Here is a 9,569-nt window from a genome sequence, read left to right on the forward strand (position 1 = left end):
AAGTATGTGAGGAACTCAACAAGAGATTCAAAGAAGTGTTCACAGAGGAGACAGAAGGGGCTCCAGAAAGATGGAGAGGTGGGGCACACCACCAAGTGCTGGACACAGTACACACAACCGAGGAAGAAGTGAAGAGGCTTCTGAGTGAGCTAGATACCTCAAAGGCAATGGGGCCGGATAACATCTCTCCATGGGTCCTGAGAGAGGGAGCAGAGGCGCTATGTGTACCCCTAACAACAATATTCAATACATCTATCGAAACAGGGAGATTGCCTGAGGCATGGAAGACAGCAAATGTAGTCCCAATCTTTAAAAAAGGAGACAGACATGAAGCACTAAACTACAGACCAGTGTCACTGACATGTATAGTATGCAAAGTCATGGAGAAGATTATCAGGAGAAGAGTGGTGGAACACCTAGAAAGGAATGATCTCATCAACAGCAGCCAACATGGTTTCAGGGACGGGAAATCCTGTGTCACAAACCTACTGGAGTTCTATGACATGGTGACAGCAGTAAGACAAGAGAGAGAGGGGTGGGTGGATTGCATTTTCTTGGACTGCAAGAAGGCGTTTGACACAGTTCCACACAAGAGATTAGTGCAAAAACTGGAGGACCAAGCAGGGATAACAGGGAAGGCACTACAATGGATCAGGGAATACTTGTCAGGAAGACAGCAGCGAGTCATGGTACGTGGCGAGGTGTCAGAGTGGGCACCTGTGACCAGCGGGGTCCCACAGGGGTCAGTCCTAGGACCAGTGCTGTTTCTGGTATTTGTGAACGACATGACGGAAGGAATAGACTCCGAAGTGTCCCTGTTTGCAGATGACGTGAAGTTGATGAGAAGAATTCATTCGATCGAAGACCAGGCAGAACTACAAAGGGATCTGGACAGGCTGCAGACCTGGTCCAGCAATTGGCTCCTGGAGTTCAACCCCACCAAGTGCAAAGTCATGAAGATTGGGGAAGGGCAAAGAAGACCGCAGACGGAGTACAGTCTAGGGGGCCAGAGACTACAAACCTCACTCAAGGAAAAAGATCTTGGGGTGAGTATAACACCAGGCACATCTCCTGAAGCGCACATCAACCAAATAACTGCTGCAGCATATGGGCGCCTAGCAAACCTCAGAACAGCATTCCGACATCTTAATAAGGAATCGTTCAGGACCCTGTACACCGTGTACGTTAGGCCCATATTGGAGTATGCGGCACCAGTTTGGAACCCACACCTAGCCAAGCACGTAAAGAAACTAGAGAAAGTGCAAAGGTTTGCAACAAGACTAGTCCCAGAGCTAAGAGGTATGTCCTACGAGGAGAGGTTAAGGGAAATCAACCTGACGACACTGGAGGACAGGAGAGATAGGGGGACATGATAACGACATACAAAATACTGAGAGGAATTGACAAGGTGGACAAAGACAGGATGTTCCAGAGATGGGACACAGCAACAAGGGGACACAGTTGGAAGTTGAAGACACAGATGAATCACAGGGATGTTAGGAAGTATTTCTTCAGCCACAGAGTAGTCAGGAAGTGGAATAGTTTGGGAAGCGATGTAGTGGAGGCAGGATCCATACATAGCTTTAAGCAGAGGTATGATAAAGCTCACGCTTCAGGGAGAGTGACCTAGTAGCGACCAGTGAAGAGGCGGGACCAGGAGCTAGGACTCGACCCTGCAACCTCAACTAGGTGAGTACACACACAGTGGAGAGGCTCTCCCGTGATGTCGTTCTCAACCTGGGAAACACAAGTATGGTCATATTGTAATTTTTTTTTTCAGAAACTAAACTGAGTACATCAACAGAGTGATGCTACCTTACTCTGTGTGTTAGCTATTCAGTGGAATATAAGTTAGATTTCTTGTTGGTGACAGATTGAATGGGCTGGAGATAGTGGGGAAGAATGTGTGATTTGTGAAAAGACAAGAAAAACATGCGGACATATGTGTCGGGCCCAGCTCTTGACCCGATATCAATCTTACAGACAAAATAAAGTTGATAGGCTTTACTAATCATGGCAATAATAACGCTTTTGCGATGCAAGTCAATTCTCCACAAACAAAAGAGAAGTTACCTGCACTCTTCATTCATTTACATGACATCTTTGTCTAAATTTGGCTGACGAAAGTCAATGTCAGAAGTAAACGCTGCAAAGAGTTGAACACATATACCGTGTTTAACCTCCTGAATGAACTGATGCATTCATATATATATATATATATATATATATATATATATATATATATATATATATATATATATATATATATATATATATATATATATATATATATATATATATATATATATATATATATATATATATATATATATATATATATATATATATATATATATATATATATATATATATATATATATATATATATATATATATATATATATATATATATATATATATATATATATATATATATATATATATATATATATATATATATATATATATATATATATATATATATATATATATATATATATATATATATATATATATATATATATATATATATATATATATATATATATATATATATATATATATATATATATATATATATATATATATATATATATATATATATATATATATATATATATATATATATATATATATATATATATATATATATATATATATATATATATATATATATATATATATATATATATATATATATATATATATATATATATATATATATATATATATATATATATATATATATATATATATATATATATATATATATATATATATATATATATATATATATATATATATATATATATATATATATATATATATATATATATATATATATATATATATATATATATATATATATATATATATATATATATATATATATATATATATATATATATATATATATATATATATATATATATATATATATATATATATATATATATATATATATATATATATATATATATATATATATATATATATATATATATATATATATATATATATATATATATATATATATATATATATATATATATATATATATATATATATATATATATATATATATATATATATATATATATATATATATATATATATATATATATATATATATATATATATATATATATATATATATATATATATATATATATATATATATATATATATATATATATATATATATATATATATATATATATATATATATATATATATATATATATATATATATATATATATATATATATATATATATATATATATATATATATATATATATATATATATATATATATATATATATATATATATATATATATATATATATATATATATATATATATATATATATATATATATATATATATATATATATATATATATATATATATATATATATATATATATATATATATATATATATATATATATATATATATATATATATATATATATATATATATATATATATATATATATATATATATATATATATATATATATATATATATATATATATATATATATATATATATATATATATATATATATATATATATATATATATATATATATATATATATATATATATATATATATATATATATATATATATATATATATATATATATATATATATATATATATATATATATATATATATATATATATATATATATATATATATATATATATATATATATATATATATATATATATATATATATATATATATATATATATATATATATATATATATATATATATATATATATATATATATATATATATATATATATATATATATATATATATATATATATATATATATATATATATATATATATATATATATATATATATATATATATATATATATATATATATATATATATATATATATATATATATATATATATATATATATATATATATATATATATATATATATATATATATATATATATATATATATATATATATATATATATATATATATATATATATATATATATATATATATATATATATATATATATATATATATATATATATATATATATATATATATATATATATATATATATATATATATATATATATATATATATATATATATATATATATATATATATATATATATATATATATATATATATATATATATATATATATATATATATATATATATATATATATATATATATATATATATATATATATATATATATATATATATATATATATATATATATATATATATATATATATATATATATATATATATATATATATATATATATATATATATATATATATATATATATATATATATATATATATATATATATATATATATATATATATGATGTAACTTCCTTGTTTACGAAAGTTTCTGTTGATGATTTATTAAGTTTCTTATCTGAAGAAATCGTTAACTATGATTTACATTTGCCAGTTCCTACTATCATTAAACTTATTAAACTTTGCATTGTTGATGCAAAATTTGTATTTAATGATAAGTTTTACACTCAGAAGTTTGGTATGGCAATGGGAAACCCTCTTTCACCTGTTCTCAGTAACCTATACATAGAATTTTTTGAAACAAGGTTACTTAACACAATCCTCCCTAATAGAGCTAAATGGTTCAGATATGTTGATGATATTTTGTGTCTTATGCCCAAAAATGTAGATATACACCATTTCCTAGGAAAATTAAATAGCTTAGCCCATTCTATAAACTTTACTGTTGAGTTTGAAGAAAATTCATTGCCTTTTCTAGATGTTTTAATTATTAAGGGTAATAATGAATTCAAATTTAAAATTTACAGAAAACCTACAAATAACTGTTCCTATGTCCACTATTATTCCTCGCATCAAGATAGTCAAACTGTCTGTTTTCTCATCAATGTTTTTGAGAGCTTTACGAATTTGTAGTCCTGAGTTCATAGATGAGGAAATATCCAAAATTTATGAAATAGGTAATGATTTAAAATACCCAAGAAATGTAATTGATAAATCTTTTAAAGTTGCTAGAAATACTTTTTACAATCCAAAAAGGGACAACCAGCTTTATTCAACTAAAAATATGTTGGTTCTCCCTTACCATGAAAACTTGGTTGATATGCCTTCTCTTCTTAAGACTTTTAATATTAAAGTTGTATTCAAAAATTTTGATACAGTAAAAAAAACTTTTGATAAAGAATCCCCCCCAAAATGCTGATGGATGTGTCTATAAGATTCCTTGTAAAATTTGCGATAAAGTTTATTACGGTCAAACTGGTAAAAATCTCGAACTAAGATTAAAACAACATAAATATAGCATTAGAACTGGACAAGATTCCAATGCTCTATTTATTCATGTAAGAGATTTTAACCATCCAATTGATTTTCAAAAAGTTGAGAAAGTAGTATCAAGCAAGTTCATGGTCGACAGGAATATAATTGAATCTTGTTTCATAAAAAGCAGTTTTGACAATAATATGAATATTTCCTTTGGTTTATATAAATTAGATCCATTTATAATTAATAGAATTTGGGAAGAATTTAATAATACACTGGACAAATAATTTTTAAATTTTCTTGGGTAGAATAGTTTGTGGGTGAGTTGTGCAAAGGACCTGTCCAGTTGGGTCGGCGCGCGTCAGGTGTTTAACCGTTGTGGGATCTGATAGTGAGGTGTTGGCCAGACCCCTTATATAGCTTCCTTGGATGCTTTACTTTCATAGTTCCTTGATAATGTGAGTAGTCACGAAAGCGCTGGGAATTTCTCTATTCTTTCAGAGTGGTTGGTTTTGCTTATATATATATATATATATATATATATATATATATATATATATATATATATATATATATATATATATATATATATATATATATATATATATATATATTTTAAGTATCTTTTCCGTATTCAGTGACCCAAAACTATTTCTGATGCATTTTGGCTACAGACCAGAATAATTAGTTTTGATTCAAGTAAGAAGATGCGTAGTTCCAAGTCCTTCGATCAAGAGCCCGTCACCAGTATCAAGACACTACCTTAAAAAAACTAAGCAAGGAGATAGTGATGACCTCCAACCAGGGATTCAAATGTAAATATGACAAAGGTGGAAGTGATGGAGTCACTCACGGAGTCCACGTTGCCCAGTGGCAGGTCAGGCAAGTTGGCAGGGTCGAACTGAGGGATCTCCAGGTCTGGGTGTTGCAGGCTGGGGTCTGAAGATCTGCGTTCACCGCCCACGCACGCCCACACCACCCATACCATCGCCAGGTACGCCCACATGCTGCCCTAAAGAAGGTATTGTAAAAAACGGTAGATTAGAGTAACGCTTTGTTTCGACTCAAATTATCAGTATATTCTCAAAGTTTATTTTACCATTACATATTTGTCTTGCAATAATCGCGAACGAGCAACAAAAGATGCAAAATATCCACAGGGGGAGTTGAATGATAGCTATAGGCCTTTTCGTGTTGCATACAACACATCAGAAGCTTGCAATGTTGTGGAAATGAGTAGAAAATCCAGGCAGATTTGTTCATGGAAACGACTCTCTCTAGGGAGAGTCGTTTCTCTGAACGAATCTGCCTGGACTTCCTATTCATTTCTTCAACATTGGAAGCTCCGATGATATGTTATTACATATTCTCATTTACCAACCAATTTGTTACTCAAAGATCAGTTTCACTGCGGAAGAAATTTTTTTTTATGAATAGGCGATTGGGATAAGTGTCAATTTGTGGGACCTAGTACCTTCACCGCTTGGCTGCCAGGATTATTGCTACAGTTGGATGAGAGTTCAAAATAATCACGGAACGGGTGGGAATTGAATCCATAACTAGAGAGATTAGTCTGTGAAAACCTGCAGTTGTAGTCACAGTGGGATCCAGGCTAACCTTCCTATGGTTTATAGAAATATACCTCGATGGAACAATTATACTAGAGCCTACTGGCTGAGTGGTTAACGCACTAGTTTGTGAGTTTCAAGATTCACTCATTTGTTCAAACCCTACCCGTTCCCTGATTTGTTTGCAATCGTGTCATTACGATTTCTTGAATTATGAGAACGAGGGTTGTTTTATTCTCCTGGTGCCCAAATATCTGTAAAAAAAAAACATGCAAATTCCATAATGCCTCTAACTCTATTATGGCTTTATGTAGATATTTTTTAACACTAGTATAAATATACATGGGCGACACACCATTGTTTTATTTTTAGTAGAAGGGCAGTTTGTACTTGGACAACTGCCCACCTTGTTAATATGTTGGAAGTAGGCTTGCTGTGATGGCAGGAATACCACCGTATCACCAACGCTGTTATAACATCTATAAAACGATATCACCAACGCTATTATAACAATTTACATAACTATATCACCACATCTATAAAACGATATCACCAACGCTATTATAACAATTTACATCTACACAATGATATCACCAACATTGTTCTAACATTCGATATCACCAACATCTACACTAACAATGATATCAACATTGTTCTAACATCTGATATCACCAACACTCTTATAACATCTACACAATGATATCACATTGTTCAACATCTACACAACGTATCTGTTATAACATCTACACAACTGTTATATCACCAATGATATCACCAACATTGTTTATAACATCTAAATCTAAAATATCACCCATAATTAAGATAAATTGTTATATCAAGCAACCATGACATCCGGGCTTTTATGTGCCCTAGCCATGGCAAAACACAAGGTTAAATCACTCGGACCATCATAATGACATATGTCGTACGAGGCCACTATCATAACACCCACACTGTCACAATATCCACAGTGTTATGACTTATGTCTACTGTGCCCTAACACAAATGACCTCATAATACCTTTATTGTCAGTCCAGTCACAGAGTCACGTCTCTCCTACTGCTAGTCACATTGTTAACCCTTCCGCATCCTAGCCCCACACAGGAAGCCTACACACACACACACACACACACACACACACACACACACACACACACACACACACACACACACACACACACATACACACACCAGGAGCTAGGGGTCGACCCCTTCAACCTCAGCTAGGCGAGTACACACAAGTACACACATGCACACACACGCAATGTAAAAGAAATGGGAGAGTAAAATCAGGACACATGAAAAACAGACTGGTTACAATATCTGGAGTATACCTGGAGAAAGTTTCTGGGGTCAACGCCCCCGCGGCCCTGTCTGTGACCAGACCTCATGGTGGATCAGGGCCTGATCAACCAGGCTGTTACTGTTGGCCGCACGCAACCCGACGTACGAACCACAGCCCGGCTGGTCAGGTACTGACTTTAGGTGCCTAAGTGACCCAAATATCCACCGCTTCAAGCCATTAAACAATAATAAAAAAAATATTCGTCATTAATCCAAGAAGAGACCCACCCAGGGATGAAAGACCACAAAATCCTACAAGACTTCGCCCCCCCCCCCCCACCTATTACCTAACACACCAAGCAAAGTGCAGATGTATCTTAAAAAGAGTCAAATGGAAGAATAAATATTTAGTACACAAATGCAGATGGTATAAAGAGATGGCTGTGAGATGAAGATGAGAATATTAGAAAGAAAATCTAACATAATAGCCATGTCTGTTATATTTGGCTATTCCCTGAGGGATATCACATAGTAAGGAAAGAGAAACAGAAATAAATAACCTCTGTAATAGAGACTTCAGCAACTGTGCAGCAAGGACACCGGATACAGCAGTAAAATAAAAAAATAAGAGCCGTTTACAATACCTCACTAAGCACAAGAAGACCAAGATAGAAATATAAAGAAAAACAACAAGGCAGTAATACAGAATCACAGATCCTGGGGAAATCAACACTAATAGAGAATATAATAAAGATTAAATTATTGATCATCTGAGACTTTAATCATAAAGAAATTGACTGGGAAAACTGGGAATCAGTAACTGTAAGGGACAAAACTGATGAAGATAGAGGACGGGAACTTCATAAGTCAACATGTTAAATTCATGGCAAAGATACGAGCGAAGTGTAAAGTAACAAGATTAAATCTTTTCTTTATCTTAAAGGACGTTAAAATAAAGGAAATCGAATATGAATAACATCTATAAATTAGTAACCATGTAGTTCAGTGATTCGATTACCTAGTTAAGACTCGTCAGGAAACAGGACAAGTGTTTCCTGTCACTGATCTTGGTCATATAATGACCTGCTGCTGGAGCTTTTGGTCATCTGACCGAGACCTTCCACTGGCTTACCGGTCCACTCCTTTAAAAATTATAGTTATGATTATAACCATCTTTTGACTACCTAGTGGAGGTGGAAATGGGGGAATGAAAAACAGCGATACAAGAAGAAGCAGACTAGAGGGAAGGTAATTACCTAGTGACTGCTGCAACAAGGGTATTCAAGGAGCTGCTACTGGGCGATGCAAGAGTTCTCACGACACCGACAGTTGGACGGTGGTGTCGCCTGCATGAGAGCCGGGGTCGATGTATTAAGCTAAGGGCGTATGGAGGACTTATATAATGAACAGGGC

General features: G+C 30.9%; 1 long non-coding RNA gene across 1 annotated transcript; it reads right to left on the reverse strand.

The window, feature by feature from the left end:
• Positions 1–1,707: 1,707 nt before the first annotated feature.
• On the reverse strand, positions 1,708–9,526 carry LOC138851568 (uncharacterized). The gene is made up of 3 exons (XR_011391280.1): positions 9,413–9,526; positions 6,158–6,316; positions 1,708–1,737 (listed from the first exon to the last, which is right to left on the reverse strand). It is a non-coding gene; the product is annotated as an uncharacterized lncRNA (long non-coding RNA).
• Positions 9,527–9,569: the final 43 nt, after the last annotated feature.

This window comes from Cherax quadricarinatus, unplaced genomic scaffold (genome assembly GCF_038502225.1).
Source record: "Cherax quadricarinatus isolate ZL_2023a unplaced genomic scaffold, ASM3850222v1 Contig1024, whole genome shotgun sequence".
Classification (NCBI taxonomy): Eukaryota; Metazoa; Arthropoda; class Malacostraca; order Decapoda; family Parastacidae; genus Cherax; species Cherax quadricarinatus.